At 35.5% G+C, this 13,581-nt stretch overlaps 1 protein-coding gene across 1 annotated transcript in view; it reads right to left on the reverse strand.

The window, feature by feature from the left end:
• Nucleotides 1–13,581, reverse strand: part of LOC150087233 (prolyl 3-hydroxylase 2-like) — a 178,445-nt gene that overhangs the window by 125,263 nt on the left and 39,601 nt on the right. The window lies entirely within an intron of this gene.

Genomic DNA, 13,581 nt, shown 5'->3' on the forward strand with positions numbered 1-13,581 from the left:
TGAAACACACAACCAAAGAACTGTGCATAAATATTCAATGATTCTATCCAGCCTGACACCACCTGCCACACTGATTCACAAAGGATATATGCAGTATTATCTAGCACCATAAGTCTGTACTAGACATTGTTCCCGTGCAACATTAAAATTTTGGGAACATTTGGGTAGCACCTCTTATATGAAAACTTACTGTACATTTTTAGTTATAGATTTAATTTTTTGGAAAAATGGACTGTATGCAGTTGATATTGATACTTGAAAGTGGTACCAAAAACATTTGCAATATCTAACAAGGAGGAAATTTTCTTCCTGTTACAGTTAAGAATTCGGGAATATGTTTGAGAGAGTGTTCCATTAAGCATTCTAATCTTATTCAATATTACTTCGGAGTCAGAGTCTTTAGTGATCACCAAAGCGAACTGAATCCAGGAGTCACATTTAGCTATCTTTCTGATGCAACGTGCCTTTGCTCAGAGTTTTTTTGCAATTAACTATATTGATGGTGGGAAGAAATTTCTGAAACAGAATCCATGCCTTATTCTTCTCTTTTCTGATAGTACCACATGCCTCATTCTACCAGTAGTTACCACACATGCATTGATGAGCAGTTTTTTTTGCAAAATAGCAGTATGTGTTGCAGTTAGTAATTGATTTGTAACGTCAATGGATTCTGAATGAATATTTTTTTCATCTAATGAAATAGATGATTTGTATATTGTCCAATCTGCTTTAGAAAACTTCCAATTCCACTCATACAAATGTTGCATATGAGCAGAAAGTGATCACTATTAAGTGGATCATTTATTACTGATTATTCCAAATATATAGAACAAATTCAATTATCCAAACTCATCCATCTAGTTAATATGATCCCCACAGAGGGTGACGAACAATGAAGTCTACCAACAAGCACAGTGGGAAAGATAGCTGCATGAGCATATCCTCTAGTTCTTTTGAAATGTAAAGAAGATTTGGTGGTAGACAGAAAGGTGAGAGTCAGACTAATTCTGATAACTATGCACACAGCAACTGTTTCTAGATCTGTCTGCAATTGTGTGTCTTGTGGAATTAGGTTTGTTTCATGTAAACATATACTTGCTATGTTATAAAGGTTAATCAGATCATAAGTATCCTCTTTACTGTTGTGAAAACCTCTAGCACTTCCACTGATTTATATTATACATTATTCATATTTAGCATAATATGAATGTCTGTTTCCTGCAAGGTACCCTGTTTATTTCGGTTGGCTTTAGTTTCTTTTTTTGGAGAAGATGGATTAATATTCAGTATTCAGGACCTGGCATAGTGACCAGAGGACTGAAATCTGTATTTGCTAGTTTGCTCAGTTTATTGATTGCTTAGAAGACTGCTGTGAGGATTTAAGTAATGAATGAGCCCAAGTGAAATATTCACAGGAACTGATATATGACTTCAACAACAAGAAAACAACAATCTTATTATTGTTTCTGAGTTGTAGCATGAATATGTTTCATGTATGGTAAAATCTTTTTTTTTTTTTCCCCATCTTGATATGCGAGCTGATATTTCTGTATTTGTTTTTCCATTTACCACTGCTCACATGGTCTGGAATAGGCTGCATGGTCACCTTTACAGTTCATTTTGCAGTTTGAGCATAGTCCTTAGAACCACAGTTGGGATAAACAGGAACTAATTCCTCAACGAGCAGGTTGGAAAATTCGAAAATTTAGGTATCTTGTTTTAACACTATTTGGCAAAGTTGGTGTACTGAAGGTTAGGAACAGGGGTCGCGCCAAGATTGTTTGCCGCCTGGGTACGATAAATAATTTGCCTGCCTTTAGGCCTTTTACATCAACTGTTTTCTCGTCAGTTACTGAAAAGTTAATGAAGACGAGTTCGATTCGTATGTACATGTCTCATTTTGAAGACTAAATGCACAAGGCATAATATGTTATGGGTTGAAATTAATTATATAATATTGGAGTAAATACATCATAGTTTACCCATAAGTTTAAATACATGTAGTTAGTGTAAAGGCATCATTTGGTTTTGTCTCATATTGTGGCTACCTTCACAACGAGATAACGGGTATTGCACTACTTTGAATAAACAATGTTTCTCTAATAGAGCATTAGCAAAGGCACATGATGCAAGAAAGTAAGCTTATATAGCATCAGCCAAAAAAAAAAAAAAAAAAAAAAAAACCACCTTATTTCACCTATCCACTCACTCCAAACGTTTGTCTAGTTCTGCCTTGAATCTATTTAAGCTATCAACTTCTACGACATATGGAAGTTTGTTCCAGCAATCAACCACACACTGGTTAAAGGCAAACTTCCGCAAATCCATCCTACTTCTTTCCTCAATTTGAATTTATGCCCACTCAGGCGATTATTCTGAACAAGAGGAAGAATCCCATCAGCATTGAGCATGCTCAAACCATTCAAGGCTTTATACACCTCAATCAGATCACCTTGCAGGTGCCTAGTCTCCAGACACTGTAATTTGCAAAACTTAAGCCTTTCTTCGTAAGAGCACCCCTTTGTTCCATTCACTAAGCTTGTTGCCCTTCTCTGTACTCATTCCAACAGCTCTACATCCTTCTTGAAATGAGGCCTCCAGACCTGTATACAGTACTCAAGGTGTGGCCTGACCATTGCCTTATACAAGGGAATAATCACCTCCCTATCCCTGCTAGAAAAATTCCTGTATATGATTGACAAGACACCATGAGTTACTCTTGCAGCCTGTCTGCACTGCTCAGAGAACTTCATATCTGCCTGCACAATTACCCCCAGGTCCTTTTCATTCTCGACCACTGCCAGTGTAATACCACACAGTTGATACATTACTCTGGGGTTACTGCTTCCCATATGCAGTACTTTACATTTGTTAATGTTAAACTTCAGTTGCCATCTCTCAGCACATCTGCTCAACTTTTCTAGATCCTGTTGCAGAGGAGACTACTGTTATTTATTCTCAGTGGGCACCACCACCACCCAGATGCATTTCAGAACTTGTTGGCTCACTCATTGGCGGGTTTCTCCTCTATTAGAGAAGCGTTGTTTATTCGAAGTAGTGCAATACCTGGTATCTCATCGTGAAGGTAGCACAATATGAGATAAAATCAAATGATGCCTTTACACTGCTACATGTAGTTAAACCTATGGGTAAACTATGGTGTATTTACAATATTATATAGTACATGTCTTATAGACCATATTGGCACCTCCGTAGCCAGGTGGCCAGAAGCAGCAGTGCGTAGCACACGCTTCTTGATTAGACCAAGGTTCGAGCCCGTGACCACCAAATATGGAGGATGCGAAAGGTCAGGGAATGACCCCCGCATATCCCCAGAGCAATATGGCCTTAGTTGCTAAATGCTCCTAAAAAAAACCAAACAACAACACAGACCATATTATATTAAGTGGTATTATATAGAACATATAAATTTGTACAACTTGATTCTTGTTAGTAAAGATTTGGCAGTTTCGAGTATTACTATGCCGAAATTGATCATTATACAAAGTAAATAATTATATATTAATCGCTGTAAATACATAGTTAACCCATAAACTTGAACTACATATGTAGCGTAGAGGACATCGTTTTAATTGTATCTCATTTGTGTTCAAAATACATAGTCAAATAATCTTGTCAGTTCACACAATGATACAACAAATTGTTATTTAAATAAATAACATTTAACAAAAAAAAAAAAAAAGAAAAAAAAAGTAATTATAATTTGTCAAAAATTATTTAATTTCTATCCAAAATTATTAAAAATTAAATTTTAATATTCTGCCCATTACTTAAGTGACTTAAATAATAATTAATTATTATTTTAAGTCACTTATTATTAATTTAAAAAATCTTTTATAATTTTTTGTTGAGATTTGTAATATAAGAATTATATAATTTAATGGCCTTTAGCGTTGGTGCCCCTAAATATTCAGCGCCGGGTGCGATGCACCCTTTGCACCCCCAGTCGGTGCACCCCTGGTTAGGGTGTTACATATCGGTATCAGTATATATATATATATCGGCTTTTCCAATAAGTAGTCTTTTTGTCTGTACATCCTTTTGATTCTACAGTTCTTGGATAATTTTCTTCCTCTGCAACTTCTATTAGATTCCATTTATGAATGTCATCTTTGGAGGAATTCAGTGTTACATAAGGAATTATCTTTATGGGAGACAATGCTAAAAGTTTCAAGAGGGCTTTTCTGAATGCTTGCTGTTTACAATTTTGCCTAGTAGATCCTTAGAGTGGCATCTCCTGACCATCTAATGAACCAGCCACATTTTCTAGACATTTCTGAATGAGAAAAGGTGACAGTTCACTCATTGGCTGATTCAATAAATGTAATATCAAACTGATGGATTGTGTTGTTGAGGTTAGCTAGTTTTTAATCTCTTAGAATTTGAAGTGTTATGACTGATTGAATGGTTAATCCTTCAAGGTTACACTTGAAGGATTAACCTGCCCTGATATACACAATGGTTGCTCCTATTAGATTTCCAGCTCTGCCATGTGGAAGTAGGAGTGAGTCACCAATTGGCCAAGAAGCAGTTAGAAATCAGTAGAGTTAGTGGCTATTTGAATAAAAAGAAAGGTAACTTTTGTTTCTAAGATTTTGCTGATTACTTTTAAAGAACTGATAGTAATAGAGGCATGTGATGGAAGAAAGCAAGCGTATGAGCTTATGCAGCATCAGCTAAAAAAATAATAATAATTAAAAAAAATTCACACAACCATTCCCTCTAAAGGTTTGTCCAATTCCTAAATATATTTAAAGTACTCTAGGAGATCACTCAGAAACACTTAGCGCTTTGGGCCAAAACAAAAGTAATTATAGAGTGAATAATTAAGGCAACTAATGAGTGGTGGTTGAGGTAACTGATATGCTGCCAGAAAAAGTAAGTGGGACATGGCAACATATAAGTGGAAATGGACATCACTGAGATTTAGGAGGTTTAGTATTAATACTATAATCCTACAGCAAATATAATTATATTATACTTACTGTAGGGTTCCACATCCCGTGCTAATTTATGATTATCCCACATGTTTTTTTTCTCTTCCACTAGTCTTGTCAGTTCACACAACATTAAGTCTAAACCTTGAAAAATATCTCTTCCTTGGTATATATAAAAAAAAAAAAAAAAAAAAAAAACTTAAGTAGATTCTGTGATTACTTTCCTGAATAGCATCCGTTTAGAATTTGTAGTGGGTAATGTGGCCCACTAAAATGATCCCACTAAAATGAATTTTAAAAAACTGTCCAAGATCATTGTAATCACCTGTGTGAAAGCAAAATCCCTTCCCTTTACCATTGACCATTGTTATATCTTAAGTAAACCCCAGATCAATATATTATGATCACTGCTACCTAATTGTTCATTCATCTGAAGATTCTTAATGCAAAAAAAAGTCACTGTTGATAATCAGATCAAGAGTATTGCTTTCTCCAGTTACTTCTTTAACATGCTGCTATAGGAAAGTGTCATCCAATAAAACCAAAAAATTTCTGCTACTGTGTGAGTGACCAACCCACAAGTTCCAGTCAATATCTGGAAATTTAAAGTCCCCCATTATGAGACATTCCAATCTACTGACCCAATCTACCAGCGTGTGTGTAGTTATTTATTACAGTCTTCAGTCATTTAGCCTACAGCAGATTCCTACTCTCATTTTAGTTTTCCCATTGCTTACATCACACAAAACTGACTCAACATTACACTGGCCACTGACATCATCTGGGTATGCTGCCTTAGATTCTATGTGCTTCTTAATCAGAAGCATTGCTTCTCCCCCTCCTGCCCTGTCAGTTCTTCCTCTGTATGGGATGGCAAATGGTTCAACTATTTCTACTAATACTGTGGAACCTATAACTTTCTTGGCATTGAAAAACCATACTGCTTCCTGATCTCTTCAACGTGGTAGGATGATGCCAACCTAAAGGTAGTGAGGAAAGGAAAGTAGGAATACAATGAAAGAAGGTGAAAAACAAAGTTATACAATAAAATGAGAAAATAATATCTACATGATAACAATATCAGCTTTGATACTTAAGGTTTTTTATAAAAAAGTTGAGGAAATATTTATTTAATATAAAAGATGAAGGGTGGGGGAAAAAAATGTTTAAAACATCAATGCTGAAAGAATATCAGCAAATTTCATCAGGGGATGATGATGATGATTATGATGCTATGTACTTCATGTAAATATATCAATAAATTAGATATACAAAGTATGTTTTAATCAGTTTTACAATGAGTTTGGAACTGAAAAAAAATAAATAAAACAGGTTGATGGTCCCAAGAGTATGTCAAGAACATAATGAAGAATTAACAGCTATGTTAAAAAAAGCACAGAAAAACTTTGGGACAATAATGCTAAATATAACAGGTGAGCTATACAGTGCCAAGAGAAAGAACAGTACACATGCATTTTAATAGACATTTTTAGTAGTATGAACCAGAGCTATACTGCTCAATATGTTCTATGTTGATATCAATATTTGTAAAAAAATAAGAGAAGTTAACCTCAATATATGTAGCATCCATATGATATTCTCCAGTGAAAAGTACTGAACAGGGGCGAGTATGGAACTTAAATATGAAATATTTGTCTTCACGCATGTGCATAAAGGACCACGAGTCGGAGATTAGATATGGCTGGTGAACATTAACAGAATTCTCATGTAATTTAATTTTGACGGTTTCTGCAATTAGTAGTCTCGTATAATTACGTTGGACACTAAGTACATGGTTATTAAAATTGAAGTATCCCTATGTAGAAGGCTCTGGAGCAAGTTCTAAGGCTTGTACTGAAGAGAAATTTGGACAACAGGTACAATAAAGAATGCACTCACCATTTATTGGAAAAAAAAAAAAAAAAAAAATTTGTCACTGTATGGCGTCTAACTATCTTAGTTACAATTATGCAAATAACTTATGTTATTTGCAAAATCGTAAGTTATTGCCACAGCGCCACTACTCAGCTCTACTGTACTGTATAAAAGCAAAGCAGTCTCTTCAAAATCATACAGTAAATGTTTGCTGCACTACAGCAATAATGCCAACAACGTTGCAGGAAAAAGCACTATTAGTGAAGCTGTACTAACAGAACAGCAACCAACAATGCATCTGTGGCTATCAGAGAATTCCGGCATCAGCAGCGCATAAGGCATGGACCTATAACTGTTTGTGCTGTCCGCCAAATAATTGTGAAATTTGAAGTGACAGGATATCTTGGTGTTCAACCAGGTAGAGGTTGAAAACGAGTGGACTCCTCTCGTGTTGAAGATGTGGCTATGGCTGTTGTGGATTTATCAAGTCAATCTCCATGTGGTAGTGCAAGTGTGCCAGCTGTTTCTCGTGAAGTGGGCATACCATATTACACTGTAAGGCTAGTAATGCATCAGGTGTTGTGGTACTATCCTTACAAGATGTACATGCTACAGCAGCTAAAGCATAGTGATGCAGATATTCGTTTCACATACGCACTTCAGTTTCTGGCACGAATGACAGTGCATATCACTTGGCCATGGAACATCCTTTGGAGTGATGAAGCCCACTTCTGCTTAAATGGACAAGTGAATACGCACAACTGTCACATTTGGGCAACAGAAAATCCTCGAGTTATCCAAGAGGTTCCATTGCATTCTCCAAAAGTGACAGTGTGGTGTGGATTTACGGCCACATTCATGATTGGGTCATTTTTTTTAACAGGTAACACTGACTGGACCCCGTCACCTGTTCCGTCACTGGACAGCGATATTATGAAATGTTGGCAAATTTCGCAATACCAGAGCTGCAACAACGTGGGTGCCTTCAGGATATCACATTCATGCAAGATGGTGCACCACCCCCACATCTACCGTTGTGTCCAAAGATTGCTAAGGCAACACTTTACAGACGAACGGGTCATCAGCCGTCGTTTCCAGACAGCTTGGCCACCCCGATCACCAGACCTCACCCCATCCAACTTCTAGTTGTGGGGTTTTTTGAAGACCCAGGTGTGTCGGGAAGGATGTCAAACTCCGGCAGATCTGAAGGACAGCATTAGATGTCACGTGCTGGCTATTCCAGTTGACATGTTAAGTTCTGCTGTAGAAAATGCTGTTCTTCGAATGGAAACTGTTGTTGACCAAAATGGAGGGGACACTGAACAATTGTAGCACTGTTCAAGTGATTTGTATTGCCACAGCGCCATATAGTGACAAATTCTGTAGCTAATTTTTTTTTCCAATAAATGGCGAGCGCATTCCTTATTGTACCTGTTGTCCAAATTTTTCTTCAGTATGATCCTTGGAACTCGCTCCAGAGCCCTCTACACAGGGATACTTTAATTTTAACAACCCTGTATTTTGGCCTTGTTAAATAAAAAAAAGTATGCTTTTCATTAACGGCATGAAAGGCTAATTCTGACGCTGCTGAATGAGAAGCGCGAACTGAGGCCACGTGTTGATTAACACAAATATTCAGAGGAAACCGCGTATAACTCTGATAAGACAAGTCACAATCACCGCAAGAAGTGTTATATGCTAGGTCATTTATTTATGTTGCAAATGAGGAGAGGACTGAGCAATTGTTCAGTATAGTGTGTAATTTCTCTATTGGCCTGGCTACAATTTTAAATTCGGCATCTTTAAAGAATCTGTTAAGTTGTTTGTGCCACTGTTCAAAATATGGGACAAAAATAAAGTATTTTTTGATATTACTATTGTTGATCGGTGTAGTTTTTTTGTATTCTATCCTTAGCTTGTACCCTAATTTTGTCTACTGTAGCAAGTGGGTAACACATGTTTAAGAATCGGCTGATAATATTTGTATTTCTGAGCCCAAAGCAGATTCCGTCGTTGAATATTTATAAGCATTGAGAAATTGATTAAAGATAATCAATCTTTTGTAGGTGAACGGGTGATAGCTGTTATAATGCAGAAGCATACTGGTGTTTGTAGGTTTACGATAGATGTTAAATTGGATTTTATTCGCGTCCCGAGTAAGCGTGAAATTTAGAAAATTTAATGACTTAGTATCCATATTCTCCCTCTCCAATGTAAATTTGAGTCTAGAATGAATATTATTAAACGAATGTAAAATGTCTTGGATAGTGCTACTATCAGTAATGACTAGAACATTGTCTAAATACCTCCCATAGTATGTGATACGGGGTAAAGGCATCAAATGTATATGTTCAATCGTTGAGAGATAAATCTCCAATGAACGGCCTCCGTAGCCGAGTGGTCAGGAGCGGGAGTGCAGTAGCACACGCTCTTTGAGTAGACTGGTGTTCAAGCCCCTGACTGCTGAATATGGTCGTTCTGCCAACCCGCACTGGACCAGCGTGGCAGATTATGGTCCATTTCCCTCAGCATGAATTGTTGAGGAGGCTTCCATCCTGCAGTGGGTTGATAATGGCTGCACTTTACTTTTTACTTTATTAGGCCGCTCAGGCTTAATCCCATTGGCAAACCAAAAATTTGTTTGTCTGGAGAGTATCATACAGAAGCGTTCTACATATCACATTGAGGTTAACTTCTCTTATTCTTTTACAAACATTTTTAAAAGAAATAATAATCGAAATAGAAAAAGGCACACATAGTTGATAGGAATGTAAGACGTGTTATGTGCTGTAGAATAATATAATAATTTAATTATAAATATGTCAGAAGTTTTAAATGAAACTAATACAATATTGATCCAAGACTGTGCGGTGAATGATAACAGAGAAATTGTTTGGTGCATGGAGAGGAAAAAGGACAGTTGGGATAATCACACTAAATATTATGGGCAGAGAGCAGTATGCTTCTAAAAAGAAACAATACTTGGCTGTGCTGGGGTTGTAAAGCCATCCTTCAAAAGGACCTAGCCTTGTAGAATATTACAGTAAAATCTCGTTTATATGAAGCTCATACCATTCCCCTGCGAAAGGATAGGCTTTTCGATGTAAATATATTCTGTTATTACAAAATTCGGTTAATATGTATTACAAAGTTCTTTTTCACTCCATGAGAAATAAATATTGTTATTTTGTACGTTTAATACAGATCTTGGCAGAGCGATCCAATTATTGCCCCTGGCCATCTGGTTCCCTACTTCCCGAAGGATGGCACTGACTTGTTAGAAATTAGTTTTGTGTAAACAAAAGGAGTTTATGGTAGCTACAATGTCAAATGCACTCTGAAAAACATCTTTCTGAAGAATTAACAAAAGAATAAAAAGTTTTTCTAAGTCGTTTTACATGCACTCCCTCGCTCTCCATGGGAATAAGGTCAGTTGCAATTGTTACCCGAGTTCAAAGAGTCTTTTGCTATCATATACAGCAATCTATTTTTTGTGCCATTTTATCTGAGCTGATGTCTTTTTCAGAACTTGTCTTTAAATTAATTTAAAATTTGTTTATATTAAATCTTATTTAGCAGTGTTATGGCGACAAAACGTAGACGGACAGAATTAAGCCTGGAAATTAAACTAAAAATTATACAATAGGCTGTAGGATGGAAACAAGCAAAACGGACATTGCAAAGGAATACAACATCCCTTTACCTACTTTATCTACAATACTGAAAAATCGAAAAAGACTTGAAGTGCATGACACTGGAGCAGTGATGAAAAACAGGAACCGAATTCGTGGTGCAAAACACGAAGAGCTTGAAACAAAAAAACTTTGAGTGGTACCAACAAATGCATGCATCTAATTTGCCAATAATCAGGTCTGATTTTGCAAGAAAAGGCAAGTTACCTAGCTCAGCAACATGGGATTAGCGACTTAAAATGCAGCAGTGGCTGGCTCCAAAGATTTAAAGACAGGAATAATTTGGTTTCGCGAAATGTTTGCAGCGAGTCTGGATTAGTCGAAAAAGAAAAGGCTACAGACTGGTTGTGTTCTGTATGGTCCATCCTTGAAAAATATGAGGAAGAGGATATTTTTAATCTTGATAAGATAGGTTTATTCTATAATTTTCTGACAAACAAAACATGTTGTTCGAGGAGAGTCTTATGACAAGACTTTGTTTATTTAATTTTCCACCATGACAGTGGAAAATTAAGTAAACAAAGACCCACTGTTCTATTATGCTGCAATTCAGATGGCAGTACAAATTGTGATTGGTAAGTGTTCCAAGCCAAGATGTTTTAAAGCAGTTAACCAAATTCCCTGTGATTATGAAGCCAATAGAGAAGTGCTTTGATTAAGGTCAAAATTTTTCAGTCTTGGTTATCAAAACTGAACAGAAGAATGGCTTCAGAAAAAAGGAACATTTTGATGATTCTAGACCATTGTCATGTCTAGACCATTACAGCACATTCTGCCGAGACACTTAAGTTGACAAATATACGGCTGTTGTTTTTACCCTCCAATACCACCAGTTTAATGCAACCACTGGATGAAGGCATTATTTATAACCTCAAGAGAGCATATAGAGCCTGCCTGATAAGGTACTTGATCCCTAACATAGGAGGAAACAATTTGGATGCTATCCGTAATCTTGTTATTGCTTGGGAAAGTATTACATCAAGTGTAATAATCAACTGCTTCAGAAAGAGTGGCTTTGGAGAGAACATCATTGAAAAACATGGTCCAGCAGACGAATGTGACAGCAACAGTGAGTAATGGAGGAATTTGAAGGAGCATATGGATTTTGTTGGCAAATTTGAAGAGTTTGTGAAGGTGGATGATGAAGTTGCTATCACTACATTGCCAACACCAGAAGAGCTGCTGGGTACCAAACAAAACTATGATGTTTTTGTTACCTGCGACAGTGAATGTGAAAAAGCACGCACACTGCCATCTAAAAAAGATGCCCAAAATGTATTGAACTTAATAGAAAATGTGTTGGCCTACAGTAATGTTGATAAAGAAACAACTATTGCATTTGATAATGTCTGTGCTGTAGTTAAAAATGCATATAGGACAAAAACTGTGCAAACAACATTGGATTCTTTCTTTAGATTAGATTAATTTATTAAAAAGTTAATGGTTTGTATGTCTCCTTTTATATTAAGATTGTCATTCTTTTTACTGTGATACTGTACAATATTTTCATTTCCGTTAATATTGCTTTTCTCTTAGTTTATCTTACAAATAAAATAAAATCTTTAAAAAATATGTTATTCCTATTACTGTATTGTTAGACAAGGCTTTTGTTTTTTATTTTATTAATTTATTTCTGATATTATTATTCTTAGATATACAGTATGTACAAAAAAAAAAAAAAAAGATAAAATTGACACTTTTGGGGGACTTCGTTACTACAAACCTTGTTATTACAAGACGTGAAAATTTAGGTCCCTTGAACTTTGTATTAACGAGATTCCACTGTAGTGTGAAAATTAGTTAAGAGTGTGTGTACCAGTATATGGTATAGGAAAGGGAATGAACTGGGAAATATGAAAGACAAAAATGCAGATATATAAAACAGAAGAGAAAAGAGTGGAGGACAGAAAGAATTTCAACCTGATCCCTCGAATAATTCTAAGGGAAAAGTCAGCAAAAGAAAAGTGAAGAGGAGAATTATTCTACTAATTGGGCAAGCTGGGAGCACAAATGCCCAACTTCTGAGATTAATTCTTTTTAAACAGCATACCGCTCTCTGTCTGTAATGATTGCTCCAACTATATTCTTTACCTTTTTTACTTGTTACTGGATATTATCTTCTCTCCTCCAAATGCTACAAAATTTCCCCATTATCATTCAACATACAATCTCAGCTCAATTTTATATTAGATTCATTTGAAACATCTGGCATATTTATAATTAATTTGATATATTACTCTGCAGTACATAATATATCTTTTACCTTTCCTATCAATTCTATGTAGCTTTTTATACTTCTGTTATCATTTATATTAAAATTTCTATAAAATGCCTGTGTATTATTCTTTCTTTTGACAGCATACCACTCATATTGCTCACTCTTTATATTTAGCATTATTCCCAATGCTTTTTAACATAACTATTAATTTTGTATTATGTTCTTGGCACAACATGGGACCATTCATCTGGTGTTTTTTTTTTTAAATTCAAAATAATTGTAAAACTTGAATTAAAACATGCTGAATATATCTAATTTATTGATACATTTATATGCAGTACACAGTGTCAGGACCACCATCTTGGCCACTGCAGTTCATAAATTTAAAATTAAGTATCATTATTATTACTTCCATAGCTCTTATTTGCATTGGTCTAGATGTATGAAACACTATGTCCTAAATGGATTATCACATTTTGGTCCCCCTGTCAAAGTTTGTTATGATATTCCATCCTCCTATACTTCCAGCATTAATGTTTTGAACATTTTTTCCACTTTTCTTGGTCTTTCATATTAAATATTTCCTTACTGGTTTTCAAACTTATATACTAAAAAAAAAAAAACTTATGCATTAATGCTGACACTTAAAACAAATAGTCTACAACTCTGACACAAAATTTTGAGAAGGAAAAAAGAAACAAGTCATTAATAATTTTCTGCTAATTTAATTATAATATTTAAGCATATTTATTGACGCAAGTACTCACAAATAATTACTCTGTTCCTATAATAATTTTGAAGCGTTAATAATGCAAGTGCATATAACTTGGAAGTGTTA

This window comes from Mastigoproctus giganteus, chromosome 4 (genome assembly GCF_048544385.1).
Source record: "Mastigoproctus giganteus isolate SK-2022 chromosome 4, ASM4854438v1, whole genome shotgun sequence".
Classification (NCBI taxonomy): Eukaryota; Metazoa; Arthropoda; class Arachnida; order Uropygi; family Thelyphonidae; genus Mastigoproctus; species Mastigoproctus giganteus.